The following is a 26,632-nucleotide window of genomic DNA, read 5'->3' as shown; positions in this document are numbered from 1 at the left end:
AGGTGAAAAATGTTTTGTCGTCAGGCATGCTGCAAGTTTTTTTCTCTCTCTGTGTTTCCCTTCAATTTAGAGAACTGTTTTCCACCATCGGTGTTAAATGGTGTGACCTAGGAGAGAGGGGGTAGTCTCCAAACTGGCATATCTAGAATCCTCTTTAAGAAGAATTGTGGGGCCAAGGGTATGGAAGACAGGCAAATATAATCCACCCACCAATGAGAGTCTGTGTCAACAAGGGATGAGACTACAGAGTGTGCTAGAATGCTGCTGAGCTTTCCAGGGTCTTTAACCGAGTACATGCCCTCCTCATTATGGTATCCCATACCTCCCTCTCCCCATACTCTTTTCCCATAGGACAAACACATCTAAATGAATGCCTATAAGGCTGTCAACCAGGACAAGCATTTAATGGATTTTCAGGAGGAAAAAAGATCTGAGATTAATTAACAGGCAAGGGAAGCAGTACCGGAACCCTTCTAGTATTACAAAGCAACATGCTGAAGAACCACAAACGAAAAAGTGTCTGTTGTACAATAAGTGACGCTTAAGGAAACAACTGTGGCGTTGTCACCGTGCCTCCTCCATCTCAGTTTAATCAAGACACTTCATCAACCCCACCGCTTCCATCCCTTAAAACCACAGGCATTTCAATCTCTTAAAAAATCTTCCATTATCTTCCGCTAGCTGCCAGAAAAACAGCTGCTTTTGCCTTAATCACTTCCAGACTTGACTATTGTAACAGTCTTTATGCTGGAAGCTCAAAGCAGCTGCTTCACAAACTACAGACGATACAGCATGGGGAGGTTGGTGCTCAAACTCCCCAAACAGTATCTGAATCACTTAGAAACTGCACTGGCTACCAATCCACAAAAGGGTCCTACTTAAGACCCTTGTCTTACAGCCTTCAATTCAGCTGATCCTAAATAGCTCACTGCCTGATTATCCTGCCATAGGATACAGAGTACGCTAAGATCCTCCCATGCCAAGTCTCTAAAAATCCCAAATTTCAGAATCAAACTCCAGGGTGGCAGGTCCATCACAGCCTTAGGCGCTAAAGCCTGAAATCAACTTCCAGGGCACTTTTGATTTATAGACAATGAAGTCAACTTTAAAAAGAGCCTGAAGCCCCAGGCCCTTCCCTCGTTGTACCAAGCACAGTCTTCACGTTGGTATACACAACAGTACCAGGATGATCTTGTGACAGTGCGCTCTATAAATGCTGCATTCATTCAAACTCTACTAGGCCCCCACTGAGACTGGACAATCAATTAAACATTTGAGTATGCCAGTACCTTACCACTTTATGACTCAACTACAAAGCAGCTTCTCAGTGCACTGAGAAGGTTCGCCACTGGGGGCAGAACAGAGAAGGCTTCCAATGCAGATGTTGTAATAGATACCATGAGTAAAAGTATCCAATTCACAAAGTGGAGTTATGAGAGTCTTCTACTGCTTCCCTCTCTTGCAGCCAGATTGGAGTAACTGAATAGGTTTTGGAGAATCAATGGAAGGAGACCATGAAGAAGGCTAAGGTGGTTCTGCGACAAACTTAGACTCACAAAATCTGAAATATAAAAAGTAAAGTAGCATCAGGCATAAGAATTAAGCAGTTTGATGACCACGTCACATAGGCATTAGAGGAAGGATCCATGTCACATTCACTTTGTACTGGATAATCTACTTGCACTAACGAACTTGAAGATTGGCATCTGAACATTGATATAGCTGCTGCAATATTGTAGGTTATTTGTGGGCCAAACTTTGTTTTAAACAGGGGGGTAGACAGTCCGTTCATCTTTGCTCAATCAGGCTTACTTAAAATAATCTTGAGAAAGAGACAGAGATGACAAAACGAAAAAAACACAAGCCACCTTTGAAAATCATTGTGGGTACATGGATAAAAAAAAAAAAGCTGACATGCCTGACGAGAGAAGAGGGACTTTGAGGGAGTTCTGCGGTGGAGCTGAACAAAGTTACTGTTAGAAATGCCTGTCTAAAACATGGTTTTGATGCTAATTATATGTGTGTGCTACTTCCACAAAAGGTTCCAGAACTGCCTTGTATACCATAATTCAAGATATGCATGTATTAAATATTATTATAAGGATTGCTCAAATTACGCATCAACATAATGCAGCCCAAAGGTTTGGACCCCAAAAGAATGTCAGCAGTGTTAAAGTGTAATGTTCATCACTGGCCTATGTGCCTGTAATGGATGAATACTGGAGTCAGGATAATTACCATAGGAAGGGCTCATTTATCCTCATCTGCTTGGATTGGAGTGGAACATGCCTTACATCATATGATCAAAGACTGCCAGTATTTGACAGAGAATGCAGCAAGTGCCCCAGGTACAGAAACTCTGAAGCAGTGTGGAAAGGGACATCCTGTCTTACAAACTAATAATAAGCACAAACTGTAGCAAACCATATACCATCTGAAATACTTTGAACAAAAATGCAAATGATATGATGCAGATTGCTTTAAGAAATGTTTTAAAAATGGATCATCATGAATTACACTTCCAATTAACGTAGCTGATTCATGTTAAGAACATTTATTATGCTAAAAGCAGAGTGAGAAAATTTGAAATAGGTATAGCTCTGTTTGAAAGACCTGGAGCTAAGAAGCAGTCTGTTGCGAGAACTGCTTATCTGGGGATGATGTGCACTCTCTTCACAAGCCAGCCAAAAAAACTGCTAAAACAACCATTGGCAAAGCCAACAGGCTTTGCCTGTGCAAGAGCGTGTGGCTATGCCAATGCCTTTAAGCCATGTTTTACAGAAAAGTGGGGTAAAGTAGAGTGGAGTAGCACAGAGAGGAGTCGAGTAGAGAAGAGGGGGTAGAGTAGGATAGAGTAGAGTGGCGTAGAGTAGAGGTGCGTAGAGTGAACTAGCATATAGTGAAGTGGTATAGAGTGAAGTGAAACAGTGGAGTGGCGATAGAGTGGAGTGGCAGAGTAAAATGTAGTGACAAAACAGAGTGGCGCAGAGTAATGTAGAGTGGTGTGGAGTGGCGTAGAGTAAAGTAGAGCAGAGTTGAGTATATTGCAGTGGGGTAGAAAGGCGTGGATTGGAGTAGATTAGAGCAGAACAGAGAGCAGCTGAGTAAAGTGACGCAGAATGGAATGACGTAGAGTGGTGTGGAGTAGAGTGCCATAGAGTGAACTAGAGTTGCGTAGTTTAGAGTGAAGTACAGCAGAGTGGAGCTCAGTGGCTTAGAGTAGGGTGAACTGGTACACAGAATAGTGGCATAGAATAAAGTGGACTGTGGAGTGGGGTAAAGTGGTGCAGAATGGCACTAGGTGGAGTGGCGTGGCATTGAGTGGCGCACAGTGGAGTGGCATGCAGTGGAGTTGAGTGGGGAAGAGTAGAATGGACTGTCATGGAGTGCAGTGGTGGAAAGTTGTGCAGAGTAGTGCTGCGTCGGTCATCTCTGAAAAGAAGCCACTCGTGGGTTTTGTCAATGTTTCACAGAGGCACTGCACTGGTGAGCACTGCACTTTGGACAAAGTAGAAGAACACAGCATAAAAGGAATAGGAAATTATGTTGCAGCCTTCTTCATTTGGAAGGCACATAGAATCACAGTTACACTTTACAGTACAAGAATATATGAGGATTCTGGGCCACAACGACAGACCTATTGCGGTCACAGAAGAGCTCATTTGCTTACATTGTTTGGCATGAGGCTGGAGGGAAAAGCAGCAACATGGAAGAAGGGGCGAGTGGGAGGGAATGGAAGCTACATGGACGGGAATACGAAAGACGACTGAAAACATAAGCACTCATATGGAGTGTTTGAAGATAAAAAAATAAGTAGTCCCAAAAACGGGAAGCAGTGGAAGGACACAAGTACTTGTTCCATGCTGCAGGTGAAGGCCAAACAAAATAAGGACATGATGCACGCATGCCATGGCAAACAGGAGCGAAGCAAATAAGAGCAACGCTAAACCTAATCAATGTTAAGCTTTGGGTGGGCGCTAAGTCCACTGAATGTAAACAAAATGTCTCGCAGAGACACCACATGTGCTGTCTGGCAACACCTAAAAAAGCAGTAATCTCAGGGAGGACTAGCAACTATCAGTGGCAACACACTTACTTGGAGCCTAATAAAAAGTGCTCTGGGATGGGAGATATTGAGTATACATCCTCAGAATTAATGATACAAGGGGTCCGTCAGCTGTGGGGTGGGTGGCATTAATGTGAACTCAAATTGAACCCTGAAAATTCCCTGAGAAATAGGGAATTACTGGGCAATTGGAAATTTGTCACTATCTGCAGTTCCCCCACCCAGACATTGGTTTCCATGTACTTTGCAATTTCCAAAGGGGCCAGTAGGTCCATGAACTTTTCAAAACACAATAATGGCGCTGACTAGATACTGACTGCAACATATGTCTTTGCGGACATGCTAAAAAGACAAGACCAAATCTAGTGTCACTGATGCCTTTAAGACCATACTTAGAAAACTATTTTAAAACAGCATTCAATTAATGCTTTCAACATGCACAGGGAAGTGAAGCAGGTGCCTGGAGAGCATTTTTAACAGAAAGTTAAAATGCCACAAAGGTGATATTTTACAGCTTATAGCATCTCCTGCCACGTCAATGTACTGAAGTCTTTTATACAAGTCAATAATGGTAGTTGCCATTATACTAAAGCTACACCCAGCCTGCAATGCACACAATTTTTAATCTATAGTGAGAACTCAGTATGGTGATTTTGTTGTTGTTGCTTTTTTTTCCTACAAAGTCTATCAGCAGAGTTTTAGTGATATTTGAAGTGGCAATGGTTGATGACAACCTTGTTATTTTTGCAGTGTGTTTCTTGAGGGAGTGGTCAATGTCTAGGATGAATCAGACTGACTGACTTAGCAATGAGTATCAGTTAAGATTCTAAAATCTCCAGGTACATGCGTTGAAACAAATTTGGAGTGTTTGCTGCCTGTTGTATTGTCAAATAGCAGGAATTCGGTTTTAGTGGGAGTAAGCTACAGATAAATGCTGGACAGCAGGTACTGGTTAAGTGTGGAGCGTTTGAGTTGCTGCAAGTCTTCAGCAGTGGAGAAGTTCAGGTATATTACTGTGTTGTTGAGTGTACTGGTGGATTTGCATGCTGTTATCAGTGAATGGAGGGTACTGGTTGATGACAGGGAAGATGACGGAGATTTCCGAAGAACTGGAAGTGCTCATGTAAATACACTGGAGTTGGTTTTGAAGGTGTACATTTTTACTGTTTAAATGATTAGCTGTGAAGAAGTTTTTAAAATGGAAAGGTAGAGATGCAAATAAGCAAGCTTTAGTCAAATAGGCCAGTTGACTTGAGAAATTTAACAGCTGGACAGATGCTGGGTCTCTAGAGGAGTAGTTAGGGCTACTGAAGAAGATAAAAACAAATACGGAGAGGGTGGGACCAAACCCTACTATATCCTGACACATCTTTGCTAAAGCCACGGGCAGTGCCCTGAATTCAATTTCCGAACCCCCTGCATGCAGTGACTGAAGCGATGTGGGGAGACTGCCCGTGATACCCGCACTGTGGCACTGCCACTCCACAGCAGGGCAATGACTCACATCAGGCCTGTGGGGGCACGGTCTGCGGCGGCCGGGCAGTCGGTATACCTGGGTGGAGGGGGTTAGAGGGTGTTTGCTAAGGGTCTAAACTACGAGGAGAGACTGCAGTGCAGCTGGAGACAGACGCACTGTGGTCCCGGCCACCACAGACCAGAGAGCTACAGCCTGAGTCGTCCCTGAGGAGATGAGGCCGGCAGCCAGCACTGTGCGTGTTGGCTGGGCTGGTGGCAACGAAAGGAGTGGGCATCCACCCAGAGGGGCCCTGAAATTGAAGGCCTGGGGGTGAGCAGAGGTCCAAGCCCCGAAACAATTGCTCAGACTACGCTCAAAATCACCTCTCTGGTTCGCCGGCAGATTCGCGCCAGAGGAGATAATTCGCCCCGGAGATAGTGTGGCTACACCCTCCACTTTTCCTGGCTTAGGGGCAAGAAAGACCTCACCGTGGTAAGCTCAGTGGGGACTTAGACTGTGATGTTCCATTGAAATGGAAGAAGAACCTCATGGAGCACAGGCAGCTGAAGGGACGACCCTAAGGCTATGAGCAGGAACTCGGCTCTTGATAGTCTACTGTGAGATGAAGGGCCTTCGACTAGTGAACAGACTGGTGGCCCCCAGGTCAGGCCCCTCTTCAGGAGGTAGCCACTATCCGGCCTATGTAGCCTGAGGTGGCAGCCCCTGTGATTCCCTACCCACTGCTAGAAACATACAGTGAACGGGAAGTACCCACACAGCCTTGGGTTCCGTGGCCAGGCCTGGCACCCACTCTCCCTCTGCTTGTGTGGGTATCCCTGATACTTACTGCAGCCGGGCTGGTGGGGTGACATACAGTGGGGTCTGCAGGCCTGATTCCCCTCTCGCTCAGGCCCTAAGAGACACCATAGATGGCCGGCTGGAGTTTTTGGCACCATTGAGATGCTGCCTAGGACACTGTCCCACAATCTGGAGGCCTGAGTTGAGCCGAAACATACAGAGGACTGCAGGTGTCGCGTGGGCTCTCATTATCCTAAATGAGACTACTGGATTTCTAGGTAGCAGGATCGTTCACGGTGTGGGGGACTGAGTCTGACCCACTTGGAAGGACCTCTGTCACCCTAAATCAGGTTTTGCTCCGGCTAACTAGCAGTGCCTCATCTCTCCCAAGGGGAAGAGATGGTTGGGCAGCCGAGCACATGACATCTTTGGAACTTCTCAGGGAAGTCGTGGTCACTCAGATCCAAACCAGCTCTCTCATTTACAGTATGATCTCATATACAAATGACAAAGGCAGTTTAAGTTTTATATATTGTTTTAATAAAACGACTGCATTTTAGATATTAAGGCGTGAGCCGCAATAACCAGAACCATACAACACAGTAGGATTGAAATAGTCACGAGGAGAGTGAAACATAAGAATAACGCTATCATGGTGTTAACAATTTCTACTCTCTCTCAGCTAGTTCTATTTCGAGCACAGCATGTTAAGCTTCTAACTTGCCTTTCAGATTCCCTGGGAAGACATCAACCCTCATACCTGAGCAAAGGCCTGTGATCTGGTTCAGCATCTGCAACGAGGCAGTCAGCGTCTAGTTGTGGTTCCCTGGTCAGAATCTCCCTCTTGCATGTATTGGGACAAGGAAGTGTTTTTATAACTAACATGTCAGCGTGATCACAAAATGTTCCTACGCAAGAACGCCAAAGACTAAATTCCTACCACGTCTATCGGCAATGTACCAGACTGTATCCTTGACTGAAGCTAAGAGTGAACAGGAATGTGTTATTGAGAACTCCAGTGCTGAAGTAGGCTAAACAGTGTGATATAAAAAAATAAAACAAGACCGTAGAACTGGTTATTTGAAAAATAACAGTATGAAGCCAAATAAAAAGCATTTAGACAAAGTGCACAGAGGCTCTAAGCTGCGAGCAAAGGAATAAAATACATCCAGGGCAAAGTGCACAAAGGTCTAAAGCCTGAAGCTAATGCGCAAAGGATACATAAAACTGACCACACTACACAGGAATGGTGGCACAATTGCTAAAGATAAGGACCCCAAGCCCCCTCGTCAGGTAAAAATGGACCGCTACACAAAGGTTGTGGTACCCCAGGCGGAAGTTCACCCGTCTACAATATAATCATTCTCCTGGCAATGCAGTTTTCCATACAGGCCCTAAAGGGAAGAGTAGATGAGGTATGATCGAAGGTCTCCCGTCTGCGACAGGATCTCTGTAATGTGGCAGAGTGTGTCACTTTGGCCGAAACACGGATCTCAGAACTGGAAAATTCAGTACATAACCCATGCAAGGAGATGACAGAGGCCCGAACCGCCATCAAGGTTGTGGTGTGGCAGCTGGAGGAGGCTGAGAAATGCACCCAGTGGGACAACTTGAGGTCTGTGGGGTTCCATGAGGAGCCGAAGACCCGAACATGCGCCAACTTTTAGATTGGCTGCGACTCATCATGCCCCTGATAAACTATCCTCCCATTTCATCACTTGAACGGGCACATCAAGCATTGGGGAACAGATCTCCACCAGGGGTCCCCCAAGACCAGTGATAACACACTTCATGAATTTTCAGGATCGGGACACAATTCTTGCTGAAATGCGCAGAATAGGAAAAGTGTACCACAAAAACTCTGAGATTGTCATTTCCCCGGACTATACTCATGAGGTCCAGAAACAACAGCATACCTTTGACTTAGTGAACGCTAAACTGCGGAGCCTCCAGCTGCAGTATATGCTCCTATTTCCTGCTAAACTGAAGGTCCCATTCTAGGGGAAAAAGTTCTTCTTTAAAACCCCAGAAGATACCCGAGTGTGGCTGGAGGTGCATTCTAGGTTATCAGGGTGTGGGGGCAGGAAGGTAGAAGGGGCCTAACTAAAGGGCAGGCTGAGGTCCAAGAAGAAAAGCCTGTGACGGAGAGGAGCATGAACACCATGGAAGGTCGCGTTACGGAGTTACGGAGACAGCCCCCGTTTTGAAGACATATCATGTCAGGCCTGTTCTTAGAACTTTGCACGATTTGTTATATAAACACTGCATACGCCTAATGGGGGGGGCAGAGGGCAAAACTTAATGCTTGGGACCTGTGGTGCCGAGAGGTAGCCACTGGGATCCAGGTGGACTCCACAATGTATTTTTAAAGAAAAAGAAGGCTCCGTCGCGTCTAAAGTGGTGATCTGGGAGGTGTATAAGACAATACTCCGGGACAATTGTAATCACCAGGAAAAAGAGGAGAGAAATGGGGGGCCCTGGAAAGTCTTTAGAGTCAGCTCCTAGAATTAGAGAGTACCCTGGGGCAAGAGCCTGCCCCACCCCACCCTTAGGAAGTTGGAATTATGGAGGGCAGAATACAGAGAGCTGGCGAAGGAAGGGGCAAAGAACCAACTGCTGGCTACCCAAGGTAGATTACATGGCACTGGGGACAAAGTCAGGAAGCCCCTGGTGTGGCTAGGCAGGAGAGAAGTGGAGGCCAGAAGGGTGCACAGAATAGTGGGACAAGGATATCAAGGTGACACCGATGAGGCTATAGTGTGGGCCTTTGCTCTCTATTATGAGGACTTCTATAGGGCCTGACTGCTGTGGGAGGCCTCCCTTATTGAGAGGTATCTTGGAGCAGTGGTCACAGGTGTTAGATACAGAGGCTTGCGATGAACTAGAAGCAGAGCTTCAGGCCACTACAGGGAAGTTGAACTCCAATAAAGCCCCGGGACCCAACAGGCTTCCCACGGAACTCTTTAAGCACTTTATTGGTGTGCTGGGTCCTCATCTTTTGAATACGTTCTTGGAAGCTGGACAACAGGATGCTCTCCCACCTGGCCTAAGAAGGGCCAGCATAGTTGTAATTCACAAGGACGGTAGGCCAAAAGAGCAGCGTGCCTCCCATCGCCCAATCTTGCTCCTAAATGTTGAAGTTAAGATCTTGGCTACAATACTAGCCAATAGGCTACAGTGGGTTTTTACACCCCTGATACATAGGGACCAGTCTGGCTTTATGCCAGGCAGGTCCGAGTGCTATAATTTACAGCAAACGCATAATAGGTTGAATGAGGCAAGAAAACGCTCGTACCCACACATCCTTCTGGTGCTTGATGCCAAAAATGCGTTTGATGCTGTGCATTGACCCTTTTTAGAACACACTCTGGTGAAGTTTGGGTTTGGTCCCCGGTACAGAGGGTGCATGAAACTGCTGTACCAGGCCCCAGTGGCAACAGTCAGGGTTACCAGCATCCTTTACTGCAATTTTCCTACTGGAAGAGGTACAAAGCAGAGTGTCTCCTATCCCTTCTCCTCTTTGCCCTTACCAGAGTCGCTTTCGTGCATGGTTCAATCCCATCCCGGAATACGTAGCTTTAAAATAGAGGGGGAGGATTTCACTTTATGCAGATGACATACTCCTGTACGTTACAGAACCATCAACTTCCCTCCCCCTTATCTTTCAATTGTTTGGGGAATACCGGAGCATTCTTGTTATTAAATTAACTGGGATAAATGAGTTCTCTATACTCCACTGAGGAGACATATATGCCCATTATACCCCGACACCTACAGCTTACACAAGAGGGCTTTAAATATCTGGGTATATTTATGATACCAGGGGTGTGGAATTTATTAAAATATCTACTTGTCCAGGGGACAGGTTGCTTCTCAAATCTACTTGTCCTGTAAAAAGATCTACTTGTCCCTTTGGTGCCATGTAGTGTGGCGACAAATTATGGCAGCAATTAATAGCCTCTCTGATTATGCCAGGGCTACTACCATAGTAGGGCTTGAATACTTGGAGTTTCAATCCCTACTGTAGCAATTTCCTTATTTTGCCACCTTTCTGCAGATCTGCATACTGGGGCTGGAGGAAGCAGTAAGCAATAGTTCCAGGGCAGGAATGCCTTTGAGTCTGCAAACCTACTAACCTGCATGTTTTAAAGATTTTTACCAGCTTCTCTCTAATATTTTCCCATAATAAGAAAGGTTGGACATTTACTCCTGACAATGGCAGAATTAGAACTTCTTCCAGGGTTGGGAAGAAAGTGGCTGGAGGGAAAATGAACTTGCAAATGCTCAATAGATTTTCACATGAGCAAATCTACACATCGTATTTACCCATGCTAAAATACAGTTCACAAATATTTTATAGGGGTACGACATATACCATGGGTGCACTTTTGTGACTTTCTTTAAGAATTTGGGGCCACAAGTAGGTAGGTTCAGATTTGTGACCTGCAAATTGTGAGTCGCAAATCCGAATGTAGGATGGTGTCCTGGACACCATCTGTGATTCGCAAGGGCTTCGCAAATGCCCACATCATGAATAATCATGAGGTGGGTCGCAATTTGCGACCCCCTCGTGAATGGTGGCCTGCTGGAGACAGCAGACCACCATGTCTGTGACTGCTTTTCAATAAAGCCGTTTGTTTTGTTTTTTTTGTAATGCAGCCCGTTTTCCTTAAAGGAAAACGAGATGCATAACAAAAAGGAAAAATGAAACGTTTTCGTTTAATTTTTTCAGAGCAGGCAGTGGTCCGCAGGACCACTGCCTGCTCTGAAAAAATGTTTACAGTGACATTCACAATGGGGGAAGGGGTCCCATGGGGATCCCTTCCCTTTTGCGAAAGTGTTAGCACCCATTTGAAATGGGTGCAAACTGCGATTGGTTTGCGCCCGCGTTCGCGGTCACAAAACAATCCTACATTGCACTGCGAGTTGCAATTAGGAAGGGAACACCCCTTACTAATTGCGAGTCGCAAACCCGTTTTGTGATTCGGTAACCAGGTTACTGAATCGCAAAACTGGGTTTGTGCATCACAATGTGCTTTTTGCACATCGCAAACAGCGAAAGTCGCTGTTTGCGACATGCAAAAAGCTACCTACATGTGGGTCTTGGTCCCTAATTAGGTCTGGTGTTAACAAAGACATTTTGTTTTTATTAAACTTCTATTTCTCTCTCTTTCGGCTGGCTTTACTGTGAGTGATTGCATTCTGCTCTTCCACAAGGAGCATATTGCCACACAAAGTAGTTTTGTTCAGTGTCAGGAACTAAAGTGGCAATCAGTGACGTAACGAAACTGGAGGGTGCCCCTTTGCAAAGAACATGGAGGAGCCCCCTCTCCAGACTCACTCAGGGCAGGTGCTGTGCTGAAGGGGCCTCCTGGAGGGCGGCTGCGGGGCCTTTGTTATGCCGCTGGTGGCAACGTGTGCTTTAAGAGTTCAAAAACTTTTGGGGGGGGTTTTGCCAATGTTTGTTACAATGTTGAGGGCCTGGTAGCTCCCACAACAATAAAGTGTTACAAAAGCCATGTCAAAACAAGACACGCATTGATGAAACTAAAAGACTTATAAAAATGTCAGATCAGTTGGCTTTGTCAGTGTTTGTTTATTTTCATGCTTCCCATAATCGTGTTGAAAATGGTTACACTGATTTTCCATTAGAAATATTTTTGGGAAATACTAGCATGCATCAACACATTTTACTAAATGACACTTCATTTGCATATAATCAGAGAGCATTCTGGGAGCATTATACTTAGCCTCTTAGCCTAAACTTTTCAAACGTGTGTACACGTTTTTTTTTTTTTTGTACTGGAACCAACGTCAGTAGTGAAGTGTGACCTTAAAACATTTATTTACAGCACGCACCCTAATAATGAAGGCTTTCAAATAATGAACCATAAATACAAGTTCGAACAGCATTATCTTTTGGAAACACATTACCTCAACTGCAGAGAGTTCCACTCTCTGTAAACAGGCAGCCAAAGGGTTTGTGCTGCAGGGGGTTGGGCCTACTTGTCCCAAGGACAAAGTAAACATAAAAACTTGTTGCCCTTGACCCCAAACAAGATGTCCCGGGCGATAGGAATTCCACATCCCTGTGATACATAGGACAGATCTTTGCTTTGCTCGAAACCTTGGGGGAAGTGGTGAGGGCATGGTGTGAAGAAATGGAGAGATGGAGGGGATTCCTGTTTACACTATCTATATGGAGGAGAGAGGCAGCTCCTCCCAGGACATAGATGAGCTTATCTGCTTGGCGAAAAGCCACGAAAATCCTGGGTTGGCACTGCAGACCCCTGCGGGAGAATGCCCAGTGTGTGTGGGGAGGTGGGGCAACAATGGTTCCCAGAGATACGGAAACTACTGGATTTGAAGCCGGGGATCGCACTGGGATTTCTAAGATTGGAAACTTGTTGGAGGGCAGTGATATCATGCCCTTTGCCTCTCTTCAGCACGAGTTTGCCTTCAATGCCAATCAATTCTTACATTACGCAAGGATATGGCACGCGTGGAGGGCAGAGGGTCTCTCAGAGGAGGGTATCCCAAAATGTGCCCGTTAGAAGGGCGGTTACTAACTGAGGAGCTAGGGAGAGATGCAATTTCACTGATATACAAGACCACATATAATAACATGCCCAATACTTTAATTAGATTGTGAAGTAAATGGGTGGAGGACCTGGGAGATATGGAGGATACTGAGTGGGAAGCGATGCTGCTGCCCCCGACGGAGGTGGCAATCAGAACACTCCTCCGATTGGTTCCATTTAAGATCTTGTATTGAGTGTGCTGTGACAGAAGAAGGTTACACGCTATGAGGAAAGCACAGGTGACCACCCTGGCACAATAATGGTCATGACTGACAGTTGTGAGCTTCCCAACCTTGCTGTTATGGTGTCCAGCCACAGTGGTGCCTCTGATGCAATAGTGAGCATTATTAACATATGGTAGCCATCCTTGGTGTTATGATGAGCATACATGACATGCAATGGTAAAGCCTGGACATTTTAAGAAGATTCTCTCCTAGGGAAGCACTTATATGGGTTTGTGTGCGATGAAAATGACAAGCTGATGTCTGGGGAACATATATTTACTAAAAATGAAAACTGGTATTTTTCCGACAATTTTTTTTTTTTTACAGAAAAGAAATATGGAAAAATAAGTTTGTTTGCCCAAAACAGAAGAGGTATTTGATAGAAAAATGTTTAATTTCTCTTTTAGGACATTCATGCTAGTATGTCCATCTGAAATGTTTGTGTGGTTACTACTTTGTCGTTAAGGGATGTGGTCATTGGTAAAATCTGCTACTAGTCCAGATTAATTTTCATTGATCAAAAGTATCTCTCATAATGGAAACGGTTGGTGACCCCATGTTTATTTGTAGTAGAATGTTAAGTACAATTGTAGGGATGGTACTGCTTACACAAAGCGCTGAGATATTTAGTTCCTCATCTCTACATATTAACTGAGGCTTGTGTAGGCAGGGATTACAAAGTCACTAATAAAAGAAAAAGATAAAGTAGACAGAAAATGCTTCTGAAAAAAGAAAAATACCTGCCCCAGTAAATAAATGTAAACTCAAAAGCAAAAACTATGACCTCCGAGTACTGTGCCTTTAGGGAATGTATCACATCGGAGTTGGATGTGTTTTCCCTCAAGCCCACACAGAGCAGCTCTGGAAACAGCTGTTTATCTGTACATGTGAACTCTAGCAATACAAAACCCTCAGTCTTTTTTCTTTGGATCATATGGCACATCATGGCTCATAATATTATTCTATGGGACATGGTGTGTGAAATGACAAAAGTTTTACAGTTCCAACCTAGACACTAGACTTCCTAAACATTTGCCCCAATTTTTAACCAGACAGACATTTTTGATGATCGCCTCTTTACCCAAGGTGATAACATGTATGCATAGAGTCTTCGTCCATCATCCTTTTGTGTTGCTAAAGTTGCCCTAAGTGGGAAGGGTATGCCCAGACGTGGGTCCCGTGCTCACTGTGCCACTGGATTCAAGCTAGCCTGGCTGATGAAGGGCGATACCCTGAAACCGGTCCTAAGATGCTTGTTTCCGGTCCAGAGAGGATCTGGCCTGGCAGTTCGGGCTGGACTGTTCCCATGAGGAACAGGGTCAAGACTGATTTGCATATGGCTGGGCCCAAACTGGGGTGGCATGGTGAGCAAAAGAACAATGGATTAAACCCAGATCTGTGCCTGGGTATGAGTGTTTGCATTGTTCAGCACTCAGTCCATCATCCTTTTGTGTTGCATAAAGTCTATGCCAAAAGTATTCTCAACTACAACAATGATCAGGATACAAAACCTTCAGCAAGACTCTCCTATGAGGACACGTTTTCCCCACTTAGAAGCATGGAACTGAACTGGAACTGGAAGGTGGTAGTCAAGGCAAGTCAGGGTGAAGCGAGCTAGATTTATTGTTAGAACTAAAGGGTTTGACCTCCCCAGAGATATGCATTTCAATATTTTTCAAGATAAACAAGTTATTTATTGTTGGTAAAGCTGTTTCTGAGGGTACTCTATTTAACCACAGATGTCTTACCTTTTGAGTTTCTCAAGGTGCCAGACTAAGAGCCTGATTTAGATGTCGGCGGATTGAATACTCTGTCACAAATGTGACGGATATCTCACCCGCCATATTATGATCTCAGTATATCCTATGGGGATTTTAATACAGTGGATGGGATATCCATCACATTTGTGACAGAGTATTCTGTCTGCTGACATCTAAATCAGGCCTTAAATCTGGAATTTTGTTCCATAGTGATTGCCCCTGGTGCCTGCAGGTGTCACACCTAGACTCCACAGGGGCCTCCAGAAGTGGCGCTGCAGACCTGTATACAGGCGCCCTGGTGCCTGTAGGTGTCACACCTGCACTCCACAGGGGCCTCGCGCGGCCTCCAGAAGTGGCGCTGCAGACCTGTATACAGGCGCCCTGGTGCCTGTAGGTGTCACACCTGCACTCCACAGGGGCCTCGCGCGGCCTCCAGCAGTGGCGCTGCAGACCTGTATACAGGCGCCACCCTTGCGCAATGATGTCAGTTGAAATTAAAACTTCTGTGCCTTCAGATGCGGAATAGGCATGACAATTAGAAGAATGACTGTGTCAAACTTGTCACCAGTCTGACTGAACAGAGGGTGTCCGCCTGAAGTGAACAGAAGTTCAGTTAAGGACTGGGACAAGCCACATTAAGACAGTTACAAAAGAAGGCATGATTCCTCCATTACATTTTTCTACAAGGTCATTGAGTGAAGGAAACCAGGCCTAAATAACAGGCGCGTAGGAGCAACCACACATTTGTGGCCCTACCAAGCCAGGCCTTACTTTGTTGGAAGTGAAATATGAACACACGTCCCTCAGAGGATGAACCTGGTACAAAGCTTTGCCATTTCATTCTGTACATGCCTAAAGGCCATGGCGAGCATATGTGCACATTCCAGATCTAGTTTATACTATGTCAAATATTATGATAGTTCTTTCACTCGAAGCACACAAGTATGTTTAATTGATAATGTAGCAAATACATTCTTCTGCAACAGAAGATTTAGTCTCACAAGAAGCAAGTGGAAATCTCAACACAAAGACAGCCGATGGTCTGTTTTTGCCCAGTTGATGGATTATTCTAAATAGATAGTTGTGCAGCTAAGAGACCTCACCTTTCAATTCTTGTGAGTTTTTTTGCCTTTGGATTTCTGAAAATTGTTACCAATTCGTGATGGTTTTGATAATGGTGAGTGCCTTAGACAAAGTAAAAAAGTTCACATGCCTTAAAAAAAAAAAGCCACATTTTCTCTGCCTGTATGTACGCATGTTCAAGGTAAGGATGTGACTGTCATTGTAGAGCCATATGCAAATATGTAAAGATCGCAGGTGTCAAATGTTTCTTAAGCAGAGAGGCAAAGGCAGTGCACCGAGGGGCCTGTGTCCACAAGAAAAATAACTTGTGCTCTTTCCATACAGATGTTCAAGACCAGTTTAAACAGTATTCATAATCAGCGAGGAAGATGTTTCCCCCAAGAAAACATTGGCTGTTTTTGATAGCTCTCTTGTAGGTGATAATGATTCAGAAAACAAACTGAGGGAGGCAGCTACTTCCCTGACTCAATGGTGCATAAACTAAGGTGTGTGTTTGAGTTTGTCCGAGGGATGATTCAGTTTTCATTGAAGAGGGTTTCCATTTTATTTTAAAATGTGAATTCTGAAATATGTCCCACAAAAATGACACATGCTTTAGGCAGCACAGCAGGTGCCTTACTGAAGAGGAAGTGACAGCATGGGTAGCAAGTACTTCTAGATTCAATTTCTTTGAGACGCTGGTCTTTGATTTTATTCAATGATTTATCAATTACATGGCAACATTTTTACAGACTTGTTGGCTTTAATCTTCATATTTATCTGTGTGTAGTGCTTGCCATACATAGTACGTCTTGCACCTTGCCAGAATGTTGCAGTAGTTTTGAGTGCAAGAATAGATTCACAACCACAACAGTTTGAGAATGAAAGGCTTTTTCGCAGCTGAAGTTTCAGAAATTACAGTAATGAACAAGTTCTTTTAGATGTGTGACAGACTTTTGTACGGTGGAATACATTATGTACCTCAAGTGTTCGGCATTTTCTTTTAATAGAAAATATGACATTAGAGGGCTCGAAAAAACTACTAGACCATTCGCTATAGCGAGTTTTATTTTATCAGGTCGAGCTATTTTTGGAGAGTAGACAAAGAACTGCTGTTTGTTCAGTCAGAAACTGAATTAGAAATTAAGATGCCTTTAACTCTTATTCTTGTCACATTTGCTCGGTCTTCAGAGCCAGAGGTCAAAAGTCAGTATGCTTCTTGCAATGCAAATACTTTTCCTTGTGACTACAGAGTTCCAGGATTTTGTAAGGTGAACTGTCTAACCTATGTGAAATGAAAGGCTGTTGGTATGAGGATTTTCCTAACACACATTTATATAACTAAGTTAACTTTACAAACATTTCAAAATATATTTCAGTAGCTGTGAAAGACCACTTTGTGTACTTCTGTGTGCTGAAAAAAATATTTTAAGAGGATGAAAAAAGTCACAACAATTTACTTGGTGATGTGCCAATAATAAATGTTTTCTGAAACCCAATTTTTACAGATAATTGTTAATACACTATAAGGTTTATAAGTAAAGCTGGAGGTTAGTGGGAAGGTTTTTGGACATGTCTTGGAAATTTACTGTCTGTAAATGACAGTGTGCTACCACATCATGTTTTAGTAATGTATTTATTAAAAGTGAGTGTTTACACAAACTGAGAAACACTCCTGCCTGATGGCAAAGCTATTAGTAAACTAAGATGCAAGTCATGCGTGGATCTTGTGTACCCTATATTATGGGCTAGATTTATTATACATGGAGAAAACGTTTAGTGTATTTAATCAGACAAAAGAGGATTTTTTTTAAAGCAGAAATGCTGAACTCACATATTTGAAGGTGCACTCATATGTGAGAATGAAGAAAAAGGCAACTGTAAAATACTATATTTGCCTAGGATCACACAATTTGAGTCCCGTTTCCAAGTCAAGAACATTACAGTTAGGTCAAGTAGATTATTCAAGCTACTCAACCTGCAGGTCTAGTAACATTTTAATGATTTTTTCCGAGGCCTGCACTAGGCTTTATTTTAGTTTGTCAAAAGAATCCCTCCCACGCTCTTCAAATTCAAAGATGAGGCATCTAATTTGGGGCTAACAGGGTACCTGAGCAGAAAGAGAGAACTTTTTCACTTTCAGTCTTGAACACTCCCACAAATATTTTAAATTCCTTCATGCACCGACAATACGAGTTCCTGATTGTAGGGATTGGAGTCTGAAGACTGGGGGCACTCTCAGGGACCGCGAGTCAACTGAAGCAGGTGCAGATAGAGCAGCAGGGCAAATACCAGTGGCCTTTTACGTATCTACTTCAATTTTCACTTTACATTTCTCTCCTTCCCAAGATGACATACCTTCAAATGCAGGCACGGCAGAAGGTGGACAGGTGAGCACAAGATATGAGGAAGGTTTGGACAGGTTGCTTGGGTTGAGACTGAGCCGGTCTGTTGCCACTGTAGTTACGAGACCTGAGATAACACTCAGGGCATCACGTTGGATGTAGTGCTATATTATTATTTTTTATTAAAGCAGCTACAGATCATCACACTGGCTGGCAAACAATCGTGACAGACATCAGCATCTCAATATTCTGTGCTGCACTTCTTAAGTATGAGAGGATTCCCCGTTGGAACATCTTCACCAGTGTATATGTTAACAGCAAACATAATTAAAAGATTTTAAAGGAAACACTAATGCTTAAACCAAAATCTTGACTAACTCCATGATGCAGAGAATTGCATGAACGTTTGCTAAAACAAGAAACCTTGCCCTAATATTAACATACATGAGCACAGACATTTATAACATGATTTACAATGATTTAAAATGGAATTTTGTAGAGATTGACAGTGAAACAGATGATGTTCTCACTTCGCAGCTAGCCCCGTCCTCCTCCCACTTGCATTTCCCCTTCCAAGTGCAGAAGTGAATCTCCAACGTGCTCTGGAAGCAACCCCAGGTTAGGTGGAAGTTGGCACTACACACCCAAACTGGTATTCTCCACCTCATAAGGTGAATAGAAATGTTTTTCTTTTCAGAGACGTACATTGGCCATCAAATGCAGGGTATATTAATTTAATGTTACTGTACATCACCTGTTCACTAGCTAGTAATAGACCACTTTACATGTAACATTAACTGCTTATAAATGACAAGCTTACATCAACTACATTCGAAAATCTACTCTTAGTTTAGGTTTCTCAGACACCTTTAAATGCCCTGTAAAAACTCACTGCAGAGTCTAGCGATCTGGGCTCCTAAAGTGACCCAGCTTTCACCTGTCAGGTATTTGGGGTGGCATGCCTTCATTCTCCTCAGAGTATTTTTTGAGTAGCTTTAAAAAAAAAAAAAAAAAATCTAGATTCTGGTGTGCTAGAACTTAAGCACTTGTGTTTGTTACTGGCACACCCTTCTTCATAGGACACCTATTACCATACTTATTTATGCCTTGTGCCTTGGCCCGCACACGTGTGGGCATATTTAATCCTCCTGAATTTCTGAGCTAGACAATGCATAATTTAATCACAGTACTAGGTGTTAGTTCCTAAAATACGAGAGCTTCCCTGTCTGACAGTTTTGTTGACTGAGTTCATGACTATGAAAGTTTCATTTCTGGTCAAACAAACCATACACTTTCCTTTTTTATATAAAGAGGCGAAGGATCCAAGAATCCTTCGTGCACAGTGTAGCCCAGGTCCTCAGCACTCCATCCTGCGACGCACAACTCGCTGATTTGTTCTCAGGCGGCGTGGGACCTTCTTTTGTTGTGCTGTACCAACCGCATATTGCATCCTCTTTGTCCCCGTGTCCTGGGCGTCCCGTGGGTGCTGCCTGGTCATCTGTGGGCTCTCTCCAGTGTTGGGAGCCCCCTTTGCCTCCTCAGTCTGATTTGAAGCCCCCAGGTCCCTCCAGGGTCCAGGCAGAGCCATTTTGACGCAAACCGCAAACTTGGACGAATCCAGCGACGCAAACAGCCTGCATCCAACATCTCGACGTGGGACATTTCCTGCACAACGCAGGAACCCGCAGCCATCTTCTTTGGTGCTCTTCTGCAGACTTCTTCTAACCGGAGAATCCTCTTTTGCACCATCTTCTAGGTTGGCAGGGGCTCCTGTCCTTCCTGGAATCTTCTGCGACTTCTGGACTTGGTATCCTCTCTTCACAGGTCTTCAGTTCCAGGAATCCACCATTTGTTGCTTGGTTCTTGCAATAACTCATATCACGACTTGTAGTGTGTCCTGAGGAAACTTGCAGTACTTTACTTCTACTTTCCTGGGCTCTGAGATGGGGTACTTTACACAACTTTGGGGTTTTCTCACACTCCCAGGGCCCTCTACACACTATGTGAAAAGATGGTAAGCTCCCACAAAAAAGTTTCTTCTAGTTTGTAGCATTAAATGTGCAATACAAAATAAGAGTCCAGTTCAGCAGTTTTTAATTGTAGGCTGTAGGTTACAATGTTCAGTGATGTAATACTCCGATTAACAGAGTCTTTTGATTTAAAGAACAAAGCGGCTTCCAATGTTCAAAGATGTTACAGCCAACACGTGTTTCGCCCCTTGTTGCTATTAAGCCAGGGCCAATTGCTGTCTGTTCAAGGACAGAGGTCAAATGTCAATTTATCTTTTTACTAAATGCTTAGCTTGTCCTGCAACAACCGGTGTTTACTTGTTTTCCTCTTACTACAGTTAGATGATTTTGTAAAGTGAGCTGCGACAATTATTGTGAAACAAAGGGGTGTAAGGTGTCAGTTTTTTTCTAACAAAATTGAAATAGCTTCTAAATAAATAGTACAAATATTTCAAAATATATCCAAAATTACAAAATGTACTTTTTTGTAATTCAGAAGTGTGACGCAAAGATTTAAATAGGAGCAAACCAAGTCAGAACACTTTACTTGGTGACGTCCAAATGACATGTTTGCAGAAACTCATTTTCCAAACATTACTGTTTGTACACTGAATAGTTTTATCAGTCAAACCGCATGTCACTTGGAAAGTTTGTGGCTATTTCAACATTAAGGGCCTGATTACAACTTTGGAGAAGGTGTTAATCCGTCCCAAATGTGACGGATATACCACTAGCCGTATTACGAGTTCCATAGGATATAATGGACTCGTAATACAGCTGGTGGTATATCCGTCACTTTACCGTCACTTTTGGGACGGATTAACACCTCCTCCGAAGTTGTAATCAGGCCCGAAGTGTGCTGAAAGGAAATGACAGTACACTACGACTTCATGTTTTAGTTACATATTTATTAAAAGTGCTAGGTTTGAACCATCATTAGAGAAACATTCTTGCCCCACCCAATGACAATGCTGTTAAAGAACTAAGAGCAGGGCCAATTATGCAGTAGAAGAGGTTAACATTATGCATCTGGGTTGAGTAAATTATGTGGCAAGGAAACTCAAATAGTGCGGCATAATGCAGCACATCTTGCAATAATATTACTTCATTATTTTGTCATTTTTAAACTTGCTAACTCTCTCTGGGCATTGGGAGCACCTCATTAGTACCAATTTAACAACAACCAAATATAGCAATAAGCAACAGAACGATGACCAGTCCAGCTTACCAAAGGGCCTTTCACTGCGCTGCAACATGTCATCACATATTTAGTAACTTTTGAACCGTTTGAACTAGAAACACATTTCTTTCTGTTAAAATCTGCAGATTATTCAGCAGATGATGGATTATGTGGCAAAATTATAATTATGTGAAAATCGCCGCAGACGCACAATTGCATAATCCCAGTGGCCCTGACTAAGAGTCAAGTCAGGGGTCATGTGTATCCTATATGCAGCTAGATTTGTATTTTATATGGAGCAAACATTTATTTTATTAAATACAAGTTTTTTTGTACAGCCGACATGTTGCAGTAACATATTTAAAGGTGCCATCGTATTTGATAATGAAGAAAATGGTGGCTCAGTGAATTAAAATATTTGCCTAGGATTACATCATCTGAAACCAGTTTATGGGTCAAGAACATTACAGTTGGGTCGAGTAGATTATTTAAGTCACTAGACATGCAAGTCTGGTAACATCTTTATGATTTTTCGAGGCCTGTACATGTAACTGTTCTGCTAGTGTTAGCCATCATTGCCAAGATATGTGCTTGTGCTAGTATATTATTGAAGTCATTTTGTACCAGCTACATGTGCTGCTCCTTGCTGAATGTCCTTACTGATACGTACCTGAATGGTATGCTAGGGTTTGTTGCCAGCAGCGAGCCCAACGCAATTAATACCAGAGGTGGAGTACAAATCAATAATGCCTCTGTGAGGATGCAAAAGAGATGAAGCAGATGGAGAAGGTCAGAGGGGGCAGTGACCAGATCAATTACTGGGTGTTTGTCGACAGACTCGTTGTCTGAAGCCTAAAAAGGTAGATGGCGCCGGTTTTAGGGAAAGTGGTGAAAAAAAAAAGTGACTTCTTTTTTAGTGGAAGATGCTACAGAGGGGATGAAGCTAAAAGGGTGGGAGCTGGAGCAGAATTCAGCTGGGCAAGTGGATTGTCTTTTCCTGTCTGCGTTGCGCACGGTGCACAAGCAAAACTTAATTCATGAGATAAGGAAGTTGCTGTATGAGGTAGCTGCCTTGCAGGAGAGACAGCTTATTATAAAAAATTATAATAATAATAATTATTATGAAAATCCAGTAGCCCGAGGAGATAAGATGGAGGCAAGGTGCACCACATTAGCCCAGGGCACCCTCAGCGGGGCACACAAGGGTATTAGTACGGTAGGATTGGAATCTCAGTACATGGAATAGGTCAGTCTGTGACAGTGATGAGTGGGACTGGGATGATGAGGTTGGGGTATGTCTGGCAGAATTAGGAGGGGATATAGGTGAAAGTGAAGAGGCTCTGGATGCTTACCCACTGGTGCAAAACAAATCAAAAGAAATGGGCTGGGGGGGGGGGGGGGGCCAAGTGCAGAATACCCGCTCAGTGAGGAATTACACTCAAAGTGAGATGTTGAGCAAGCTCTGGTTGGAGAAAACTTTCATATAAACCGACAGTTATGGCACTTATCAAGGACTTGTGAGCTGGGCACCGACCTGGCACAGAGATGTGTGGAAAATCAAAAGCACCTCTATCTGGGGTGGTGAGCAGCTGTAGGAAGAGATGTGGAAGGAAGGGCAAGAGTGTCAAATCATGTTGATGCCCACTACCTCAGACACCTCCCTTCCATCTCTGTTGAACAATGAAGTGGTTCAAATGACCAAAGTTCCACCGGTAGTAATCAATGGAGACGTGAAGTGGCTCTAGCAAGCTGGGCTCACACAATTTAGGGCATCTGAGAGAGAATGGCAGTAATGCATGGGCACAACGACAAATCCTCGACTCCAAGGAGCAAGTGCAAAAAGCAGTGAAGGAGTGCCCTATGTGTAACCAGATCAGACAAATGCCCTCGCACAAGAGACCAAGCGGCCATTTTAAAAGAGGATCTGCAGCTGCCACATATTGGACCCCTGTCACAGGAAGCAGGAAACAGCTGTGTATTGACTATGATGGACACTTATTATGGCCTCCTGCTGGGCTTGCCCTGTAAGTCTGCCGCCGACCAAAAATCTACTTTGCAGGGGCTAGATTATCTAATCAGACACTATGTGAGGCCTTAAGAAATCCAGACAGACAGAAGTACACATTTTTCAGGGAAAGCTGTACTGGTTTGGACTCAGAAATATGGGGCTTGATGGGAGTTACACATAAGTTATTACCCACAAGTAGTAGGAATTATTGAGAGATGTAATAGTTTGCTGAAGGGGCAGTTGAGGAAGTTATCAGCACATCAGAACTTGAAAGGATGGAGTAACAACCTAAACAGGGCATTGTTTGGTTTAAACAATAGGCCAGTAGGGCAACAGACTCCATTTATTCCAATGACTAGATGGGACGCTGAGCCTAGACCATGATTATTTGGAAAACAAACCACCGAGCCAGACTTCCATTACAAGCCAGTCCTGGCATTTTAGGATTAGACCCATTTGCACTCAGAAAAGTTGAAACTGAAACATGGCAGACAAAGGTGATACCCTTGGGAGTAAATGTGAAAGTGTCAGTGGGAACACATGGCAGGATTGTCCGAAGGTCTAGCTTAGTCATCAAAGGAATATCAGTCTTGGAAGGAATGACTTATCCAGATTACAGAGGGGAAGTCAAAGTGGTACTACTAAATTAGGGAGATACTGTGTATCATTTAAAACACATTACAGAGTTGCACAGATGATCTGTGAGAAAGCACAAAACCCACAAATAGAGGAAAGAGCTGGAGCTTGGCATGGGCAGTGCAGGGCCCCCCTGGCCAGCCCCATCTCAATGTTCACCGTCTGCTTTGCTCTATTACGAGCTAGAGACAATGATGTAGGCTGTTTCCCGATGGCCCAGTGGGAAAACTCATAATGGGCCTGACAGGGAGGGTGCCACACTGGCGGAAACCTACCCATCGAGACTTAGACCGACGGGCTTTTCCGTCCGCTGGAGTCATAATAAGGCCCTAAATTAGGAAGTACATAAGCTGTGCTACTGAAAAATTGTAATGTGCCTGAATTTATACTTTCAACGAGACTCACTCTGCGATTGTGAAAGGGGGTGTTGGGGAATCTATGCTACAGATATAGTTGTAGCTCACCCTGATGTTTGCAACCGTGGGAGCCATATGGGTACAGACAAGTGCTTATGAGAACATCACTTATGATCTCCATGTCTCTTGTGCATTGCGAGCACCCAACATCCTAGATAATGAAAGGGTGGTTTCACTCTGCAGTGTGCCGGTACCTGGACACAAATGGATGGTGGTCAAAGTGATGACTTGCAAGGTGATGCGACAACAAATCTGCCATACGTTTGGACTAGTAGAGCCAAAAGAAATGCCCGCAAGGGTGCAGGTGCTGAAATATATCATGAACATGGCATGAAAGTTCTATATTTTGTTTTGTTTTTTCCATCTTTAACGTATCACTGTAAGCAGCATGAGTGCTACAAAGAGGAGATCATTCTGCCAGGGCATATGGTGGTGGCCACCATGCAGAAGTGGGCATTGGAGGCTCAAGGTTCCATACCGCCTGCGTTCATGTATTATGTAGCCGAGAAGCGCACAGCTAGCAACTCGGGCAATTACTCTGTAGCTAGATATAGGATAGAATGCAAACAAGCCATGCATACATGTATTATAAATATGGAAACTATATGTATTCACCAGACAGTAGTATGTTAGACAGAAAACATGTAATGCAATGTTTATTGTACTCCATAGTAATCTGCCTGTGAATAAAATCAAATGATTCGGTTTTAAACGGGGTGGAGTGTACATGATATAGAGAATAATGTACAGAAGAACTCGTAACGTAAAAGGGTTGATGAGTGAAAAAGCATGCAGTAAACTCATGTACCATGCTGAGATAGCAGATGATCTTGTGACACTTATTTTTGCCATTCTAGGAGATGCAACTATCTACCAAGCTGAGGCATGTGCCTCGAGAGGATCCTCTGTTAACAAAAACACTAGTAACATCATGAGAACCACTAGTATGGGAAAGGAACGTGTAGCTTTTAGTGTATAAAAAGGAGGGGTGCAGATGCCAAGGTAAAGCTCACAGGCAAAGTCATGAAGATCTGCTGTCGCATCTAGAGTCGGTACCCCTGTTGTACCATTCCAAGAGAGAGAGACAGCTACTAAGTTAAGTTATCAGGGGAGAAGGGCCAGATTCTCCTGCTCTATCTTGATTTACAAAATAATTGTGATTTTGATTTACTGCATTGTGGGTGATTCAAGGCTTTCTTTCTTATGCTGCTGTTGTCGTGGCACTGCACTACAGATATAAATGTAACTGTTATGCTACGGATTAGCCATCATTGCCAATAAACGTGCTTGTGCTAGCGTTTTATCAAAGTCATACAGTATCAGCTACGTGTGGACCTCCTAGATCTATCTGCAGCTTTTGACACGGTATGCCATCACACTCTTCGCACACGCCTCCACAACGCTGGAATCCGCGACAAAGCCCTGGACTGGATCTCGTCATTTCTCACGGACAGGACTCAAAGAGTTCACCTCCCGCCTTTCCTATCAAAAGCCTCCAATATCACCTGTGGCGTCCCTCAAGGATCTTCACTCAGGCCCACACTTTTCAACGTATACATGGCCCCCCTCGGCAACATTGCACGAACACACCACATCAACATAATCTCCTAAGCCGACGACACTCAGCTCATCATCTCCCTCACAAAAATCCCACCACTGCAAAGGACAACCTCCACAACGGACTCCACGCCATAGCCAGCTGGATGGAATCAAGGCACCTCAGGCTGAAAACAGACAAGACAGAACTACTCATCTTCGGCACCAAACCCTCAGCCTGGAACGACTCCTGGTGGCCAACCTCCCTAGGATCTGCACCCTCACCCACCACCCACGCGCACGCAACTTGGGCTTCATCTTGGATTCGACACTCAGCATGACTCAGCAGGTAAATGCCATCTCCTCTTCCTGCTACAACAATCAATCAATCAAAGAGATTTATAAAGCGCGCTACTCACCTGTGAGGGTCTCAAGGCGCTGGGGGGTGGGAGAGGGGTATGGGCTGGGTGGATCACTGTTCGAAAAGCCAGGTCTTGAGACTCTTCCTGAAAAGTAGTAGGTTTTGGGTCTTGGGGAGGGTGTTCCAGGCTTTGG

The 26,632-nt window shown here is 44.0% G+C and overlaps 1 protein-coding gene across 2 annotated transcripts in view; it reads right to left on the bottom strand.

The window, feature by feature from the left end:
- The window catches only part of LOC138296869 (zinc finger protein 502-like), a 68,154-nt gene that overhangs the window by 13,419 nt on the left and 28,103 nt on the right, over window positions 1-26,632 (bottom strand). Inside the window, exon 3 of one of the 2 annotated variants that reach the window (XM_069236357.1) lies at window positions 1,295-1,561. The exons of the other annotated variant lie outside the window; for it this stretch is intronic. The gene's annotated coding sequence lies outside the window, so the exon portion shown is untranslated. The remainder of the gene's footprint in view (window positions 1-1,294; window positions 1,562-26,632) is intronic. 2 annotated transcript variants of the gene reach the window in all.

Source organism: Pleurodeles waltl, chromosome 5 (genome assembly GCF_031143425.1).
Source record: "Pleurodeles waltl isolate 20211129_DDA chromosome 5, aPleWal1.hap1.20221129, whole genome shotgun sequence".
NCBI lineage: Eukaryota > Metazoa > Chordata > Amphibia > Caudata > Salamandridae > Pleurodeles > Pleurodeles waltl.
The sequence above is the reverse complement of the archived record's forward strand: the minus strand, read 5'-3'. Positions and strand labels throughout refer to the sequence as shown.